The sequence below is a fragment of the Lagopus leucura genome, unplaced genomic scaffold (genome assembly GCF_019238085.1).
Source record: "Lagopus leucura isolate 7727_CA_CO unplaced genomic scaffold, USGS_WTPT01 Super-Scaffold_1, whole genome shotgun sequence".
NCBI classification, from domain to species: domain Eukaryota; kingdom Metazoa; phylum Chordata; class Aves; order Galliformes; family Phasianidae; genus Lagopus; species Lagopus leucura.
In genome coordinates, this window is record NW_024962250.1 from 5,347,381 (window position 1) to 5,358,444 (window position 11,064).

At 43.0% G+C, this 11,064-nt stretch overlaps 1 long non-coding RNA gene across 1 annotated transcript; it reads left to right on the forward strand.

Moving 5' to 3' along the window:
- Positions 1 to 580: 580 nt before the first annotated feature.
- On the forward strand, positions 581 to 1,092 carry LOC122178671. Its single transcript, XR_006178422.1, has 3 exons — positions 581 to 649; positions 787 to 824; positions 946 to 1,092. It is a non-coding gene; the product is annotated as an uncharacterized LOC122178671 (long non-coding RNA).
- The last annotated feature ends 9,972 nt before the right edge of the window (positions 1,093 to 11,064 follow it).

The following is an 11,064-nucleotide window of genomic DNA, read 5'->3' on the forward strand; positions in this document are numbered from 1 at the left end:
TTGAGCAAAACCTGTATTGAAGGAGAATTTTGCCTGGAGTAAGGACTTTAAGTTTAGGTCTATTAATTATTAATTGCTGTATTTATTTATTAAAAGCCACTGGTGAAATGGGAATATGGGAATATCCTTCCTCATGAACTCATTCTCTCTTCTGGTCTCATCTGGCTTTGCACTGTTCTTCCTCAAAGAAACAAGTCAAGAAATGTGTGCATTTGTGGAAGGAGAGGGTCAGATTTTTTGGCAGGCAGGTCAGGATACAGTCACATTTATTTTCTCACATGCTGCTTTGTGGAACAACAAGCTGGCAGATAAAATGAAATATTAGCTCCATTTCCTGCAGATCTGAGTGGGGAAAAAAAACGCTGAGGGATGGAAGAGGGTGAATTTAGAACAACAAAGACCGAAGCTACAGAGGCTCTGCCAAGGAAAACCATTCATTGCAGTAATTTAATCATTTGGAAGATGCTGTAGGAGAGAGCTTTCCATTGAGTGCTCTCTTCTATGTTCATGTGATTATTCAAGGTTTGGAGGATATCTGTGCCAATTGGTGATATTCTTGGGTTTTACCAGCAGCTGCTGCCTCCAGGGTGCTTTCAGCTTCATGTTAACCCAGAAGCATGGGAGATGAGACTCTGGTGTCCTGATACAGGTCTGTTCCATTTTGCCTTAACTCAAAGGCATATGGCTAAAACACAGTTGTTGCAAGCAGCTCTCGTCCTTGAGAATAACAGCATTCTGACTGTTAGGCTGAACAATTTTCAGCCTTTTTTTTTTGTTTTTTTTCAGATTGTTTTGCATCCGTGCATCACAGTTTGTGCCTGCGGGTATGTAGCTGGTCAATACACGTTGTTTCTTTCTCTGACTGCAGTCCTGAAATTTCTAAACTGGGAATAATAATTAGCAGAAAGTGAATACTGTATCTCATGCCTCTGGTAACAATTCCAGGTGAATAACTCATCCTTGGTACAGTGAATCTCTAAGAATGGAAAAACTATCTGCCTCACGGGAAGCCTACTGCACCGGTGTACAATTTTCCTGCTTTAGGGAGTGAGAATTAAACATCCCCAGTAGGTCCCTTCTGGGCCATTTCCCTGAGAAAAGCCTGAGAGAGATTCCAGGTTGTGTGTTTTTTTTTTTTTTTAATACTTTTTCAGTCTTGCTGAACTTCCCACCTAATCCCTGTCATTCTACCTCACAGCACTCGCTCAGAGTCCATATGCTACTTCCTAAGTCTTCCTTGCCTGTACTTCTCAGCTGGAATGCTGTTGCTGTCAGCCAGAGATTCCCTGGACCTGCTTGCTTGTGTGCAACACTATAAGATCCTGTGGAAGGAGCACGTAACCTCCCTGTAGCTAGAGGAGGGTGCATGCATGCTGGTATGTCCTGGATGAACCAAGGCTAAAATTCTCAGTGGTAACTAGGAACATGGCCATGCCTCTCTCATGTAGCAATTTAAATGTGGATAAATCCCCTGTGCTTCTTTGAACCCCTCAAGACAGATCTCAAACAAGTCATCAAAAGGCTCTCTGTATTTCCAGCAAGATCCATTGTCCTGAGACTATTCCAGGTTAAGAAAAGGTTCTGCTTCTACCTCGTTTCAGCTGCATGAAAGATCTAACACATGCTGTTAGGTATGGCTTTCTAGTCTTTCTAGGCTGCTTCCACATGTCCTTACTGCCCTTGAAAGCAGGTCTCATCATACAAAGGCAGTCTTCCCTCCACTGTTGGGAAGGGAAGGGGCCACCCAACAGTCTTGCTCCCCCTCATGTTTCTTTAAAACCTTCAAGAAGGGCCCATTTTTCCCCTGTTTTCAATGCAGTGCTTCATAGCTTTCCACCAATATTCTGCTGAGGACTCCAGGTTTCTTCAGCTACCTGGGCAGACAGGTAGCATCACAGAGAATTTAGGCAGAGCTTTGGCTCAGTTTTCCTTTTCTTCCTTTCCTTGGTCCCATGGAAGCAGCCTGTGGTCTTCTCTGGGCCTGTAAACTGGAGGCAGAATGCTAAGCCAGCAGATGCTGCTCTGCTCCTGTTTTAGCAAAGCTTTTTAAAAAGCTTCTCCAAGCCTCTGTTCCTCAGAGAGCAGAGAACTGTAAAGGCCAAAACTTGTTTCCATTTTAATCAGATCATAATTCCAGTAGGTGCCTGTGAAGCAGAAAAGAGCAGCTCTCTTCCTATTATAGAGAGCTGAATAATTCAGATACCTTCTCTAGGCCTCCTCCTCTCTTCCAAGATAATAATCGTCCCACATTTTAGTGCTGCAACAAAACCAGCCACCCAGGACTTCACTGTGCTCACTAGGCTTTGTACTGACAAGAAGAGAAAATGCGGAAAAGAATTTTTTTTTTTTTTTAATTTAATTGCTGGAACATGAGTCCTGGGACATCACTGCATATCTCTGGTTCCCTCAGAGGCTGGGCAGTGCAGTTCCCACGTGTATGGGTATGTGCTTACATGCGAGCTTGGGGGAGGATGTTTATGCAGCCTAAGGCTGGGGATTTGGCCTAAATGGGAGGAATCTTGCTGCAGTTTCCCTGTGGTTTTGGCCATATCACTTTTTTTAGTGATATGGCTGTGATTTGTTCCTCTACGTTCCTAGCTTGTGCTGATGGGCACGGCTGGGTTCAGCCAAGCAAGCAGAAGTTCCTGTGCTATCAGATTATACCCTTATATATTAGATAGGAGCAGAACCAGAGTAAATCTGTAGTGGGCATACACACTGCAGTCCTTACCTGACAGTGTAAATGTAATGAGGAAAGCTGTCCACAAACAAACCTTCCCTACACATTATGAAAGTTACCATAGTTTTTCAGTAGCTAAAAATATTTATCCTTTGAAAAATATCCAAATTGAGGAGAGCTCTGCAGACATACAGTTAGAATAATGAGGGTATAGACTGTCTGCAAGTGCTCCTGCAAATGCACCCCCAAAGGGAAGAAGAGGAGGCTGTACTGGGAGCTAGAAGGAGTACTGGCAGATCTATGACTCAACACTGTTGAGACGGATAATATGATAAAAATGTTCTGAGAACAAAGGAAATCCTGAAGTGGTTATAGATCTTTTATCATATGAAGTTATCTTCCAAAATATCTAATATTCCTGCAGTGGAGGGAAAAAAAAAAGCCAGCAGTACCCACTAAATCTCTATCCTCAGCTTTCTTATAGAAACTAGGTGGCATATTAGAATCCTATAAGATTAATGAATTATTCTATTATTTTACATTAAAATCAAAGTTGCTGAATATCATTTTCTAGTATTAAATATTCCTAAGGTAATGCACAAGAGGTTTCTAAAAGCTCCCTGAAGATTTTTGAGAGTTAATGCCAATTTTGAATAAAATTTGAGAAAACGGGCTGCAAACTTTCTGTTAGCACTTGTAAAGCATGAACAGGACAACAAAGACACCTATCAATCTGCTAAACAAAAACAAATTCTATGCAAAGCAATGTGTGATACAACACAGGATGTGGTGAGTGCAAAATTAACCAGTGGGAGTTTCAGAATATGCACTTAGAATAATGCTAATACCAAAACAAGCATCATCATGGTGCAGGTGGCAGGGTGTATTTGCACAGGTGAACTTTGTTACGGTGACAGAGAAAAGGCTGTACTCAGGAAAACGTTATTCTGTGCAGTACTGTGGGATTGCAGGCAGACAGAGCAACAGCAACAGCTATGGGCTGCCAAACGTGGCTGTGGGCTGCCAAGTGTGGCTAAGGCCAGAGGGAAAATGTGGACTTTGATACACAGATGTGGTCCTGCTGAGCAGGTGCCCCGACTGGATCATCCTACACACAGCTGTGTGAGATGCTGGCCAGACTCGCACTCAGTGGGCAATACAGACAAATGAAAAGCCAGCAGTTTTTCTGCAAGAGCAGGTTTTCAGAAAAGCTCTCCTAGTTTTCTAGATGTACTTGGGTGCTGGATTTGGGTAAGGCAGATCTTACCAAATGCTGTATGACTGAGCAGTGAGAGGGCAGGTTGCATCCCAGGAAGGACCCAGGTATGGTGAGCAGCTGCGTCTTGTGTTCTCTGTCACCTGGCAAAGCTTGTGCACTGTGTCCCTGGATAACAGGGATTCTGGCATTGAGTTCATGCATTAAGACATGAGAAAGAAGATGGCCTTTCCTTTATTTTTCCATGATTCTGGCAGCAGCTTTGGCTAATGGAGGAGGACATGGGCACTTGAAAAGGCTGCACTTAGAGGTACACAAGTGCAGTTCTACAGAGGAGAGGAAACCCCAAGTTACTCATGCACTGGGAATTGTGTGAGGAAATAATCTGTGAACATTTGTGTGTGGGGTACTGGCAAAGACATATTGCTCTTCTTCAGGTGTTTGAACACCTGCTATTTCTTTCAGTACTTGCTCACTTAGAGCTTTTTTCCTTTGCCTGCAGACTCCCTGCTTCCTCCTAGGTGCGAAGGCTGACTTATCTACTCACTGCATCAGTTTCTCTAGGTAGACAGGTAAACACAGGCCCCAGGAAAAAGCTTTGTCAGATTTGACAGGAAGATTAAATGCAGGCGGTTACCAAACCTAAAGCAGCACTGATGCCCAACACATGAATCTCAGCAAACACCAAAAATCCTTCCCTTTCAGGGGCTGTAGCAGAGCGAGAAATGCTTCCCACTTAGCTGTGACAGTTGATCTGAGTCTCAGGGAGCTGCAGCTCAGTAAGCCACACTGCTCCTTATTCTCTTGTTCAATAAACCCACTGCAGCAGCTGGAGCTTCTGACAGTGCAGTGGGGGCATACTGGGACCCTGCAGTTCCTCCGTCAACCCGCATCTACAATCAGGCTTGTGATGTGCACATGTGTGAAGGGCACTAAGAAGGGAAAAACATCACTTGGGATTTTCACGGTGTTCATTGGCAGCCCTTAGGTCAGATCACGGCTCCTTTGGGGCTGCAGGGGTCTGATGGTTGCTCAGAAAGTGAGGGCAAAAGGGGTCATACTGTAGTATGAGCACCTGTGAGACTGTCGCAAGACACACTTACAGGATGTGACATGTTATGCTACCACAAAAACCAGAAGTTATCACATATATATATATATTTGTATACAGTAATGGGAAACAAATCACTATTTCCCTGTCTCCTCCAAATGAACCCATCTTAGTATGTTCTCCTGACCCAATACCACAGGTGTGGCATCAGAGCAGCCTGCATCTTGAGCATTTATTTGATTCAGCCTTTCTAGGTGGCCCAGACACACAGAAACCTGTAGAACCCGGACTTCAAGAAGCAGCTTTGCAAGAAAGTCCTTACGGTAAAGTGGTTTCAGGGTTCAGATGAAGATCTCTGCTACCCCTTGCTGGAGAAACTGTGCAACAGCAGAGCTCCGGACAAAGTCTGGTTGTGCAAAAAATCATAGAAAGGCTTGGGATGGAAGGGACCTTAAAGCCCATCCAGTTCCAACCCTCTGCCGTGAGCAGGGCTGCCACCCACCTGATGAGTCTGCCCAGGGTCCCAGCCGACCTGGGTTTGAATGCCTATAGGGATGGGACACCCCCAGCTCTATGGGCAGTCTGTGCCTCACCGCTGTCTCAGAGAAAAATTTGCACCTGATGCCTCATCTAAATCTCTCCTCCTTTAGTTTACAGAATATCATGGATGGTAAATAATAATAGTAGTAATAATGATCATAACAATAAAGCCAAGGCTTTCATGGATCAATATCTCCACGTATAAAGGGACCTTCTGAAATTCATTTCCTGAAGTAAAAACCTATCAAAGAAAACCATACAATTTAAAATGTAAGCTAGCACAGACCTGCCCCATTTGGGCATTACATCTGAGGAAACAGTGCAAGTTCTTATATGTTTAAAATGAGAAGGAACATTTCAGAAATCTGTGGTACACAAGAAATCACAAGAAATATTCGTAAGAGTTTTGGCATGGAAATGATTGTGTTGTGATGTAAAAGTACTGTATGTAAAAACTGAGGGCTCTCTGCATGGCTGGTGGCTGGTCCTAGTGCTGTGATGGCAGCATGGGCACATCCATGCTGAGGCTGTAATTCTGCCTGCACGGTCTTCAGGAAGCTTGAAGAAAGCTCAGTTTGCACTGAAATGTCCTAATATCCCTTAATATTCACCTTAAAAAAAAATTATTTAGCAAACATGATTGTGGCTGCTTGCTATTTAATGTGTTCCTAATGGAGCATAAAGTGAGTGGACTCATCTTTTAACATTTCATTTCCTCCTTTCTGCTTTGACTCTTGGTAGTGATAGTAACCAAGCAGCCCAGAGGGAATTGGTAATGAAATTGCTATGGCAGCCCTAAGCAAAATCATTTTTAATCTCGGTCTGTAAAAACAAATGCCTAATTTTCTGACGTCCTTTGTTTTAATTTTTAATCTTCCAAATTAAGAAATGCTTGTAGCTTCAAATTGCTGACAACTAAAAGGGAGGAAAAGAATCTTACTCTCTAAAGAAATCTCTGCGTTCCATGAGAAACTCTCGTATTCTCTAATTTTATCAAATAATAAAAACAATCAATAAAGAAATACAGAATGAAAAACTGTCTGGAAGCTGTCTGTCAAGCAGGAAACTGCAAAGGAGAAAACATAGTTGAAAACGACACTGCAAACCAGCCAGAAACAAAGGAAATAAACAAGAAGGAAATGATTAGGAATGGACAGAGATGTTTTCCACAGAGGTTGTTTTAAGCTCTGTACGTTAACCACAAGAGAGGGAGATACTTTTCCAAACCACAGCGTAGCACACTCTAAAGTTTCCTCTGGTAGCACAACGTTACCAAATCTCACCTGCAGAATCCAGGTTCTTCGTCAGCTCCATCTCAGGCACATAGCAATGGAAACTACAAGATGACTACATCTGCCTTTTGCAGATGAAATGAAAACCGGGCTGGATATTTTGGTTTTAAATTCTCAAACCAGTCTGCCCAATACAGTTTGAAGCGCACCTTAAAGGTGGAGCTCACATTCCAGGAAAAGGAGTGTAAAGAAAACAAGGAAAAATCTTCAAGTGTTTTTTGAAAGTCCTTGCAGTGCAACTCCTAGAGGTCTACAGAAACATGATTTTCAGCTCTGTGGGACATTAATGAAGCTCTTCTTCTTAAACAGGATCTGTACTGTTAGTGCTCCTGCTTCAGAAAAAGTCAGTTTTTGGCTTTAAAACACCATGCATCATATCGTTAATATTACTAGTATTAATGTACGATTTAGAGACTGTAAGAAGCTCTCAGTGCTGTACCTGCAAATAACAAATAGAAGATGGTTCTCATCCCAAAATCACTGCGGGAGTCCTGGGAGCATGGAGGGATCAGACAAAACGCAGCCACCAGCTAAGCAGGCAGAATGAGCTTTAAATGATGGCATTTTAAGAAGTACAAAAAGGCAGTTGCCTTTTAGTTACTTCTGGCCTGGGAATATTTAAATATTTTGTGTATCAGCTCAGGCTTTCTGCCACTTCCCAGTCAGAGGACAAGAAAGCACTATTTTTAAAATGAAAGCTGAGAAAGCCAAGTCATCAGAAGCTTTAAGGAAAATACCAAGTGTCACGCATGCAGGCAAAACTGTAGTTCTGTGCTACTGCTGGTTTTGTGGGTTTCAGATACAGAGTTTAATACAAAATCAAGGCTGTTTTCCCCTTACATTCTTCAGCTATAGATAAGGGCAATGTGTTGTTCTTTAAGCAAACGCATTTTAAGAAGCAATTTGGTTATCTTCATTGCACAATTATCAGCAGCTGAGATCAGCAAAAAATCAGAGGTTTATAATTATATCCAATTTTCTATTCATTACAGACAATAAGATCTGGACAGTCATTTTCCTTTTTGTTTATAATTAGTTTCCACTTACAATTATCTTCAGACTGTAATGCATTAGAACTACGTGAAATAGTTGGAAATTACTTGCTATAAAATTCCTATATTTTTTTCCTCGAGGACTTCAAACCACACAGAAGGATTTATTTGACACAGACAAATGCTTCCTTTAAATAAAACTTTAATTCAAAGCTAAATTTGATCTACACATCTCCAGTTTGGACGAGAGAATCCTGAGGTTTATAGATCATGTTCTCATGATGTAGTGCTGGTAACATAATACACTTGGGCAGCAGTGAGCAGCAGAGGCTGTCTGCAAAAGTCTGCTGGAACAATTTGTGTTAGTACTCCGGTCATCCAGTGAATTAATTCCTTTAATAAAGTGGCTCATTAGCAATAACATATAACTAATAGATAACTGTGGCATAGACTACCTATAATGTGCTGTCTTAACAACAGTGGAGGTGCAACACTCCTGCCACCTCCCAGTAAAATGAAGTATTAATAAGTGATGTGTGCAGGAAGCGCTAGGGTGGCTGCATGTCTCAACCTGTGAGAGCTTCCCAAGCAGTGCTGTCCTCTTCCAATACAGTCAGAGCAGAGCTGTCCCTGTTATACAAAGTGTATAGGGGATGCAGAGAAGTTGATGTGGAACAAAATGTGAGATGTATGGCAAGATTTGGGCTGGAGCAATGACAGCATCTCAAAAACTGTGCCCCTTGATTAACAAATCAAGGTACTTCCTTTCTTTCTAAAGGTACTTGGTTAACAAAGGACAGATAAAATCCTGGTGATGAACTGCTAAATATCCCAAGGAGAGAATGCAGCAGCGCATGGAGTCACTCCGAACCACAGAAGGTGCCATGAAAGTGAAAGCCTTCGTAGCTCTCCTCTCAGTGGTGTGCAGGAGCAGGGAGAACCCGTGTCCCACCACTTGGTGTGCAGCTCAAGGGAAGCCAATGCAGATTCTGCATCAAGAAATCCCCCGGAGGAAGAATAAACTGTGCGTCACCATTACAGAAGCCTGGTAACATAGCTCCAGTGACATTTTAATTTACCCAGAATAATACGATTTATATTGAAAATGCTCCCATTAGGTGGATGAAGAGCTGGTTTTCTTTCAGCTCTCAAAATGTAATTGCCAGAGGAGAACCCCCAGCAAACAGAGATGGGCTTTCAAAGGACGGGTATTTACATCTAACTTATTCAGCATATTAGCCAGTGACCAGAAAGTTAAATATAAAATTACTGCTGATAAAATTCACAAGTGACACAGAGATTAGCAAGCTGGGAAGAGGCAGTGTTATGCTATTTGATCTGGGAGTGCTTGATTTAACAAGCATGGGTCCATTCACAAAAAGGGGTCTTGAGGGCATTGCAATGCCAGGGGTGTGGGCAGAGCCCATCCCCACAGGGTAGCAGACCATCCCCTGGGCAACAGGCTCTGATGAGAAAGAAAGGATAGGACAGATCATTGGGAGCACGCGGAGTAATGACATGACAAAATGCTAAGCTGATCCTGAAAGCAAAAAATAAATAAGCCATTTGTACCCGTGTATATTTTGGGCTAGGAAGACCCTAGCTATACTTCAAAGGGGAAGCTGGAAAACTAAGCAGAGTTCACAGCAAAACCTGGAAAGCTAAAAGGACTACTGAAAATGTCTTCCAGTGGGAGGCGTAAAGAAATCAACTTATTCACCTACCCAGAAAGAAATTATGTCACCAAGATAGTACCTTCCAAAGAAAAAAAGTAGCAAGACTGTACCAAAGTATACTAGAAAGAAAGCATGAAAAGAACCAGCTGCTAGAATGTAGACTCAGTCAAAGCCGTACAAAGAATTAACACTGGTGTTCATAATGAGGAAGGGGAATGCAGAAGGAAAGAGAAATTCTTCCTCGCTTGATTTCTTCAGATCAGAACTTGATGCCTTTCCTACAGTTTCTTTTTCAGTTAAACAGAAGATCTTTTTTTTAGTTAAATATAAGTTCTTAGGCTCAGACTGGGTAGCTGATTGTGATATACGAAGCATACATTCTTATTGACGGCTGAAATATGTGACAAAAAAAACATCACGCTTTTATGTGCTTGTGGGCAGACATTGCTCACTCCTCAGTCTTTGGGGAGCTACAGAGAGAGCACTGCATGTAGATTTTGATCATTTATTGAGAATATACCAGCACCAATTCTAAAAAAGGCACTATTTGTATGTACCTCACCTACTCTAAAGGTTCTAAATGGACTGGTTTTGGGCAGGTCACTTCTTCTCTGGGCTTCTGGTTATGGTTCCATTACTTGTTCCTGCTGCAATCCCTGAAGCTCTAAGGCTGTGCTGTGAACAAGACCCTATGCTGTTCTGAGTAAATGCAATCTGCATGTACACACCAGTACTGTGCCCCATCCCTGGAGACTTTCAAGGCAAGACTGAATCAAGCCCTGGGCAACCTGATCTAGCTGTGCACATCCGTCCCTGCTCATTGCAGGGGAGTTGGACTAGATGACTTTTAAAGGTCCCTTCCAACGCTAAGGATTCTACAATTCTATGATTCTATAGCTAAGCAGCTTTTAATGTGTGTGTTTGCAGCATTTTAACCTCATCCAGCTTGCTGCTCCAGCTCACAGCCTGCAAACAGTTCTGTCAGCACCATGAGGCAGAGCAGGAAGTCCTACAGCCAACACTGCCCATGGTGGGCATGCAGACGCTGAGGCTGATCTCAGGTTGCTGCTGTGTAGGAGAGGTCCCACTTTCCTTCACTCCTTGGACAGCAGGGCCCACTCCCTCCCACTCACGGTGCTCACTTGTCCCCTTCTCTTCCGTTATGCGGCCACCAGGTGAGCAGGCTCTGGTAAGCCCTTAAGGCAGGCTCACAGATCCTGGCACATCTGCCCAGCACCAGAGAAGAGAAGAAGTTGGATAGGTTGCAACCCCCTGCCTGGAATCTTGCCCTCAAGCCTCTTGCTTTGCTATTGAACTCAGCAGTGTTCTGTGGCCTTCTTGTGGCCTGTTCATCAGACTTAACCCAGTGACATCCACACACCCTTGGAGAGCACTGCATTGCCAAAACATCCATACTCTTCTGCCTGAAAGGCTCATACACCAAGATGAGAAAAAGTGCAGGGTTCCCTCAGCCCACATCACAAGCTCTGACAGCCACTGGAGCACAGTTGTTGGCAAGCTGGATTCTGTTTCATCCACTGTTGCCCACGGTATTTTTAATGCCATTGGCCAAAAACTCAGTGTTGGTAAATGAGACCTTTTGTCTCTCTGGGAGAG